At 46.3% G+C, this 9,223-nt stretch overlaps 1 long non-coding RNA gene across 1 annotated transcript; it reads right to left on the reverse strand.

The window, feature by feature from the left end:
• Positions 1-9,198, reverse strand: LOC132593040 (uncharacterized). The gene is made up of 2 exons (XR_009558470.1): positions 8,467-9,198; positions 1-6,509 (listed from the first exon to the last, which is right to left on the reverse strand). It is a non-coding gene; the product is annotated as an uncharacterized LOC132593040 (long non-coding RNA).
• Positions 9,199-9,223: the final 25 nt, after the last annotated feature.

Consider the following 9,223-nt stretch of genomic DNA (forward strand, 5'->3'; position numbering starts at 1 on the left):
AAAAGGGAAGGATATCATGTCCCTGGCATGTTTTTTTTTTTTAAATAACTTATTTATTCTGATTCTGCACTTCCTCCAAAGTGCTATTGTGGCATACATGGTCCACATGCACTGTCTTCCAAAGACACCTATGGGGTGGGTTAATATGAGAGATAGTGAACGGCCCGAGGCCATCCAGTAAGCTTTGCACCGTTTCAACATGTGCACAGCATTTATAAGGTTCCAGATGCATTTTTGAGAGTTTTGCACCTGGCACCCAGAGGCAGGGGGGGAACCAACATGGGAGCCATATTGATGAACAGAAAAAATAGCATGAAAGAGCAGTCCCTCCCGAACAACAGCTCCTCTGTTCAAAATGGCAGGCTTCTGTGGCTGCTTTATGTGGATCAAGAAGGATCTGTCTCCCCTTCTGCCACTCTTAATGGCTCCCAGAATCTAGCACCTGAGGCAACCGCCTCACCTTTCCTCATTGAAAGGCTCCCTCGTCCTCGTTCTCTCGCACACAACAGCCTCCCCAGAGCACGATGGCACACAGCCCACTTGGACTTCCACAGTGACCTGGGTTGTGTGCTGATTGTGTAAAGGAACATGTCATCCTATATAAACTAGTTCCTCGATACTCAGGTTTGACTCGGCTCCAAATAACTGACTCATGGTCAGCTCTGAGTTGCTGACAATTCAGCCCAGCTGGGGGGGGTTGGCTCTAGGCTTTTCAAAACAACATCCTGGAACAACTGTCTCTCACCCCTAGAGGCAAGGACTGTGACGCAACAGGACTCACTCACAAAATGAAGCATGTGCTCTGCTCCTATTTATCGAAAGCAGTCTTGGTTTCTGGAAATTTTTTGTCTGCTATGCGTATACACTTAAAGTAACTTTTGCCTTCTGGTGGTTCATTGCCAACATTTTGAACAGAGGTGCTGAAGGTGTGACCTTTCAGATATTTGATGGCCCTGCAGATGTTGCTGGACCACAATTCCCATCAACCCTGACCATTGGTTGACTGTCTGGAGCTGATTGGAGTTGGAGACTGATAATATGGGGGGGGGCACAGGCTCCTCACTCTTGGTCTATAGCAGGGGTGGCCAACTTCCAAGAGATAGCGATCTACTCACAGAGTTAAAACTGGCAGTGATCTACCCCCTTTTGGGGGGTTCAGGTCAAAGTTGATGAGCTTTTTTGCTTTTTTTTAGGAAGGAGAAAGGCCCATTCTTGGGCGGTTCAGGTTGAAATTGTTGAACTTTTTATAGGGAGGGAGGGGAAAGCCACGTTTTTTAGGGGTCCAGGGCAAAAATGTTGAGCTTTTTTGGGGGGGAGCCAAACTTGTTGAGCTTCTTGGGGGCCCCCAGTGACCTACCACAGATGTCCAGTGATCTACTGGTAGATCACAATCTACCTGTTGGACGTGCCTGGTCTATAGCAATTAGCAAAAGGTTGGAGAAGCTGCGTTTGGTAATCAAGGCACCACTGTATGTGCAAACCTGGGCTCATGGTTTGTCTCACTCCAAACAATCCTTGAGCTGTATCCAAGGTTTGTTCTTGCTCGTTCATGCTTGCTCATTTACATGTAGGCATGGTTTGTCTGAGTGTTTTATGCGAATAAGACTACATTCACACATAAGGTAAACAGTAGTCAATGGCTAACTGTGAACACACTCTCCTTTCGATCTACATTTTGCTCAGGCAGGAGCAATCAATCACTGGCTTAGCCCAGTTTCTGAACTGGGGATTGTGGCTTCTTTCATTCCAAACAAGCCCCAATGTGGCCGTCAAGGATTGCTCTTGGCTTATCTATCATGGTTTGTCTGAGCAAAACAAACCACTACCTATTCCCAATTCGGATGTAACTCAAAGCCAGTAATCTTGGATCGTTGTCCTTGCTTGCAGTAGGGAAGGAGTGAACCAGGAGCCACCTTTGGGTTTAGGGTAAACCATTAACTACAGTTTACTGTGGCATGTGAAATGGGCCATTACCATCAAAGGAGGGAGGCCCCTGTGAGATACACTTAAAGTAACTGAAGTAAAACTACACTACTATCTAAACAGCCTTTGCTAACACCATTAAGTCCAGAGTCCCTTTACCTTTACCTCTCTGAGTAGTGTTATAAGAATTTTAAGATCACATATATATAAAAGATAAATGTTCATAACTGTATATATAAACCACATGTCTGAAACTTCACAGAAAAAAAAAGTCCTGAACAAATTGACCTCAATTATTTCTCTGCAAGGTCAAAGTGGGAAACCTCCCCATTGTCTCTTTCCTCACAAATCCTGTCTTAAGGGCACATTTAAGATATGAATAGGGTGTAAGCCTGTGACCTGGCTCAGGAACTACTGGTAAGCATTTATCATTACAAAAGACTGGCCAGGCTCCCCAGGTAATCCAGTCAAATGACCATTAACAGGTAACCTGCCAGGCATGATAAAAACAATGCACTCAGATTTCTGTTGTAGACCGCCTCTTCTGTGATGTATCTGTGATGTTTCTGGGGGCGGTCTTGGACTCCAGGGCGGGCAATTTAAAATTTTCTATATAAGAGCTTGCACACCTTTGTTCTGGGTCTCTCCCCCACCTTCCTGTGTGTGGGGAGGGGGAAACACCCTGTTGCAACAATTTTTAATAAAGATCAAGCTTAACTAGCCGCCTTGCTTTTCACTAGAATTCTGGTCTGGTCTCTGCCATTTTACTACCGGTAGCTGGTAAGGGCTTTCAATTGTGCTCTGCCAGAGGTCCAGGCTCCCTCCCAGAAAAGGACCCCTTTTAACTCTTATAACAGTAGAAATATCAGGCATTTGAACCTGGGGCTTCCCTATATACAAGGCCCATTTCCTCCATAGCAAATGGTGCCCCCTTCCTCAGTTCAAGGCGTATACTGTACTATTAACACCCAAGGCTATGCCATTTTGGCACCTTAGACAGAAAATTCCACAAATACCTCTCCTGGGAAATAAATGTAAGAATAAATTTGGTGACTGCTCTTTCATGGACCTCAAAATCAGCTGCCTGAGGCAGCCTCCTCCCTCTGCTTTAATAATAGGGTTGGTATCAGATGGGAGATACACTTTTAAATGCTTCCCACATTTAATAAGAATAATAAAATCCATGCAGGCTTTTTTTAAAGAGCATATTAGGGACAATGGTTGTAGTGTCCATCCCTTTGCCTGGTGTTGTAGCTTTCTGTTTCCAGTTAATTTTGTAACCCAGGAGTTCATTAACTAATGTGATTCACCACATACACAAACTGTCTTTTGGCTGTCTCTCTCTCTCCCCCCCCCATGTCATTTTTTTCCGCCCTCCCTTCCACACAGGTGGGCGGGGTTTGCGGCACCAAGCAGGGCATACCAGGGCGGGTGCCACCCACCTGCTTAGGCTGGCCTTTGACTCGCCCTCGGCCAGGTAGGACAATGACCGGCCGGCCAGGGGTGGGGCCAAAGAAAAGAGGCTGAGCCTTTCAGCCAGGCCTCTCTTGGACTTCCTTCCTTCCAGTTCTTCTCAGACACAGTGATGGGAACCTGTTGATGTCACGCAGGCATATCCAACTCCCATGAGACTGTGATCTACTCCCAGTATAAGAAAAACTGGCAGTGATCTACCCATTGTCATTGGAAGGAGGAAGAGCATGTTTTGGGTGGGTGGATTGCTCAGAGTTGTTGAGCTTTTTTGAGGAGGATTGCACAGTTTTTTAGCTTTTTCCCCATAACTTTTTGTACACAATAAGGATCCCGTGATCTACCAGGATCAGCTGGGAAATCTACCATTAGATCACGATCTATTGGTTGGACATCCCTACGAAATAGGAACCCAGCTCAGGACAGAAGCCATATTGAACATCACATGCCAATATTGCATTAATTTCTTTGTGGACGCCTGATTTCACCTCAGCCCACACTTCTTAGTTTATTTACACATCAGCCCGGGCTTTGGAAGTGATGTTTACACAAAAGGAAACGAAAACAATAAAATGAGCAATAAAAACCCTCCATAAGACCAAAGGTTATAAAAACATCTTGTAGAATTTCCTTGCAAAAAACAACAACCATCAATGAATATATATTTAACCAAGACAAACATAAATGTCTAGAAGGTGTTTACCTTCACATTGAAACTCAGAATAGTCATTTATGAAACTACCCGGAAATAAGTGCTCCAGGACTTAAAGGCGCATTTGTGAGTTGGGGAATCAGGGAGGAAAAAAAGCAATGTGATACTGTCTGAAGTGTAGGTGCAATCACACCATATGTATGTGTGCAAACACACGCTTGTGTGTGTGTGCTTCTGAAACCAATGCCCAATATAAGATCAGATATTATTATAATGGGAAGTGCCCAGAATCCCCAGAGAAAGTTGCTGTTATCACCAATCCCTCTAATAGTGAACCCAGATGGTTCAGTGCCTATCCATTTCAAAACAGCCACCCAAAATTAGGGTAACTTCTACACACCTAGGTGGTCCTGTAAGTGCCTCCAAGTGTTGAGCTTTGCAAAGGAGGAGGAGGAGGAGGAAACAACAGCAGTAGTAGCAGCAGCAGCAAAGAACTGTGAACTTCCAGGTTTGAGAGCAACTGACAAAGAACTGTGAACTTCCAGGTTTGAGAGCAAAGCCTCTGTTCTGACAAGGAATCCTGACCAGGACCATTCCTAGGTCAGTGAGAAAGGACACGCTGCAACATTCTGTTGCAAGTCCAACTTTTCAGAAATTAATAACATGCTGGCTGGGGCTGATAGGAGTTGCAACCTGGAACATTGGTTGCCGAAGACTGTCATAAGGTTCAGGGAGAGAGTTCCACAGGGGGCAGCAAAGGATGATCATGAAAATGTAGCTACAGTGGCCATGAGCAGATTGCCTAGGACAGGGAAATCCCTTGATCTCAACTAGGTGTGCATGCTTCCCTAGGTTCAGTGACCTAACAAGCTGCATGCAAGGCAGAAGATCAACGTGGTGAAAGTTTTCCTTGCACTGCATCCGCAGGGACTGGGGAAATCTCAGCGGGTTGATTTTCTGCCTCGCAGGCAGTTGCTGTTAAAGGCGCAGGAGCTCTTCCCAGTTTAAAAAGTGGTGACTCTCCCTCCCATCCCCCTCCTAACTTTCCCCACCTTGTTCTGCCCTTCCTCCTCGCTCCCCCCCAAACCAACCTCAGGAGATCTGAAAGGGCCGGATCTCTCAGCTTTGTCCATTTCAATGACTCATTGTCATGCCCAGGCAGGTGGATAGTTTGCACTCTCCAGGGGGCTCATACAGCTCCCCCCTTCCTTGTTCTTCAAAAAGCCAAATCCCAGCCCACTCCTCCCAGGAAACTAGTAGAATGTTTCTGATCTAATAAACTGCTAAATTTATCTTCCTCCCGCAGAGGTGGTGAATAATGTTCTGGTCCCAGAAACCTCATCGAAAAGAGGATGACTGTCGTTACTCCCGTGGTGGAAGAAAGATACTCAGAAGATTCTTCTTATGTTATCTCTCTGTATGTGTCATGTGTGTGTATTTTATACTGCCTGTACACACATCCCTCCCACTACCCTTTACACCAGAGATCACCCGTGGGCCGGATGTGGCCCAATCGCCTTCTAAATCTGGCCCACGGACGGTCCAGGAATCAGCATGCTTTTACATGAGTAGAACTTGTGCTTTTATTTAAAATGCATCTCTGGGTTATTTGTGGGGCCTGCCTGGTGTTTTTACATAAGCAGAATGTGTGCTTTTATTTAAAATGCATCTCTGGGTTATTTGTGGGGCATTGGAATTAGTTCATTTTTTTTCTTCAAAATATAGTCTGGCCCACGACATGGTCTGAGGGATGGTAGACCAGCCCAGGGCTGAAAAAGGTTGTTGACCCCTGCTTTACACTACACAGTACATGCATCTTAAATGAAGACTGTGCTTCATGCATCTGATGAAGTGGGCTGTGGTCCACGAAAGATTCTGCTACAACAAATCAAATATGTTGCTCTTTAAGCACTTTATTTAAAGGCAAAGGGACCCTGACAGTTAAGTCCAGTTGCGGACAACTCTGGGGTTGCGGCGCTCATCTCGCTTTACTGGCCGAGGGAGTCTGCGTACAGCTTCTGGGTCATGTGGCCAGCATGACTAAGCCGCTTCTGGCGAACCAGAGCAGCGCACGGAAATGCTGTTTACCTTCCCGTCAGAATGGTACCTATTTATCTACTTGCACTGCATGCGTTCGAACTGCTAGGTTGGCAGAAGCAGGGACCGGGCAACGGGAGCTCACCCCGTCCCAGGGATTCGAACTGCCAACCTTCTGATCAGCAAGCCCTAGGCTCTGTGGTTTAACCCACAGCGCCACCCGCGTCCCACAAAGCACTTTATTGCTTATGCCAAAAAGGTGTCTGGCAACCAATCCTGCCACGAGTTCTCGAGTACCCAGGAGAGCTAGTTCCCTCCCCATCTTTCTACTCACATTCCTTGCTGTCCTAAATCAAAACTCAAGTCAAGCATGTGGAACTCCTGTGGTCTCTGCATACCGGTAAATCCTTCATTGCCAGCTGTACTCCTGCGAGTAGAGAATGTGGGATTTAAGGCTGCAGTTCCTAAAGGCACTTACTAGAAAGCAAGTCTCGGTGGGACTAACTGCTGTCTCAAAATACGACTACTGTAATGATCTTCTGTAACGATTTGAAAAGGGGATTGAGTTCAGCAAAGGTACAAGCCATTAGCCACAATAGCTAGACAGAACCTCCAGGCTCAGAGGCAGTCTACCTCTGAATGCCAGTTGCCAAGGGAGGGAGCCAGAGAAGAATGGCAAACCAAGCTGGTGGACTATGCCGAGATGGCAAAACTGACTAGAAAACTCAGAAACCAAGAGGATAAAAACTTTATAAAAGAATGGGGAAAATTCATAAGTTACCTTGGAGTCCACTATAAGCAGATGGAAACAATAGCAGGATTTTGATTCACTTGCTGTGTATAAATTACTATGGACAATATGGTTTGGTATAAAAATTGGAGTATGGATGAATATGCAGTTGTAGGGATGGGGGAAGTCCTGAGATTCAGATAATCTCTGTATATACATATGTTTTTACTAGTGTTTATTTGTACTTTGTGTCTGTAAACCCAATAAAAATGATTTCATACACACACACACACGATCGATCGATCAATAGATCGATAGATATAGTACTTTTCCTAAGTGCTGCTATGCAACCTTATCAGACAAATGTTTGCCCCACACAACAGCCCTGTACTGTAGGCCGGTACTGTACTATATTTCAGATTGGTAGTTGTAGTTTTTGCCCACTGAGTATTCTGGGTTGAATCAGGGCCTTCCAGGCTCACAGCTCATGTTCCTAACCATCACCTGATGACACTCTTGTCCAAGGGAGGGTAAGAGTGTCTCTAAAGTCTACACAGGAAATGTTTACCAGGGCTCAGTTCTCAACCACCTGGTATAAAGACAAGAATCCTTAGCATACACTCCTTTCTCATTATAGAGCAAGAAGTCCGGGCTTTTGGGAAAGTAGGTGTGGTTTGAGGGAAGACTTTATTTAAACAGCTTAAAAAAACATAAAAACACATGAGACATCCTTAAGAACTGATCTTGGGCAGGGCCCACTTTAAAAAAAGAATTATGACAAGCAGCCTTTGGAATGAACTTGTTCCTTCCTCATCGCATTAGCAATCCACTGAATTTGCAAATGGACACGGCAAGACAAATGACCACATTCCCACCAGAGATTCAGAGCACTGTGGCGCTACTTTTAACAGTCATGGCCACCCCCCAAGAACCTTAGTTTGTTAAGAGTGCTCAGACTTATGAAGAGACTTCTATTCCCCTCTCAGAAACACAATTCCCAGAATTCCTTATGAAGAGCGACTGACTGTTCAACCACTCTGTAGCTCTGGGAGGAGAACAGGTGTCTCCCATCAACTCCTAACACCCTTAAACTACAGACTGAGAGGCTCCAGTCCAAAACCCTAATCTGCTGCACTGGTATGGGGGGGGGAGAGATTGGATGCAGACCCAAAACAGCCCACACTGGCCTCTTGCCCCGCAACAGCCAACCCCCCTAGAATGCAGGAAGTGTAAGCGGGCAGAAATACCACCACCAAGACATCAGTCGGTGATAGCCTTCAGAAACCCACCTTGGCAAGTTAAGCAGTCTATAAAGGAAGCAATAATAATAGGGAGGGCTTGAGCCAGCCCCACTGCTGACCTTTGATGGCATGGGGCCTGGTCGCTACGCCTGCTCCAGGCCCGTGTATCTCTGAATAGGAGTTTGCCTGCCCCTACAACTGGCAGGAGGAGTAGGGACACATCCTGTGTCTGCCAGGCTGGGGTTGGGGCTGCTTTCTTTTTTTTAAAGAGAGTCTACATACAGAGGGGAAAGCACATATATGCATCAAACAAATGATCTAAAATTAACAAATGTATCCAAATCAAATCATTAGGGGTAGCTCAGTTAGCGGATCATGAGGCCTAATCTTAGGATTGTGGGTTCAAGACCTACCTTGCGCAAGAGATTCTTGCATTGCAGGGGGTTGGACTGGATGACCCTTCCAACTCTTATGATTCTGAGGAGAAAATCGTCAAAGCACAAATAATCCACAATGCTCCTTTCCCTGGCTGTGGCAAAGGCATGAATGATGTCTTGGCTCACGACACGGTTTTCTATGTACTGTACCTGGATTCCCCCTCAAAAGAAACAAGCACCGGGAGGAAGAGAAGACTAATAGGGAGTGAGTGGCCCAAGGTCACCGGGCGAATATCCGCGGCTGACCCAGGAAACCGAAAAGTCTAAAAATCTGAAGCGCCTAAGGTTAAACTCTATATGGCCCCTTTATTGGCCTCGTGGTTAATCCACGGGGCTACACTGTATTCGTGCCACCGAGGGGTAATATTTTGCTTCCTCCCCAGTTCTTGCAGCCCGATCCGGGTCACGCTTGCTCGCAAGGAAGTCCCCCACCGAGTTCCGCGGATATCACTGAACTAATAATAATAATAACAATAATAATAATAATAATAATAATGCTGGCCGAAGTAAAAGTCCGGCCGGGCTGGGTTAAGGAGCGGTTCGAGGGCGAGCACCTGGGAACTTTTCGACCAGATCCTCTGCGCCAACGCGGCCCTTCCTCCGCCCAGGTGCGCTCGCTCGCGCCAGTTTCGCCCTGGGTGTGGCAAGCCCGTCTCGGTCGCTCTTTCTCCTTGCCCCCCCCCCGCCTTCCTCTTTTGGGGGCTTTTCCTCCCGACGGTTTTCTATCCCAGGC

This window comes from Zootoca vivipara, chromosome 13, assembly GCF_963506605.1.
Source record: "Zootoca vivipara chromosome 13, rZooViv1.1, whole genome shotgun sequence".
Taxonomy (NCBI): domain Eukaryota; kingdom Metazoa; phylum Chordata; class Lepidosauria; order Squamata; family Lacertidae; genus Zootoca; species Zootoca vivipara.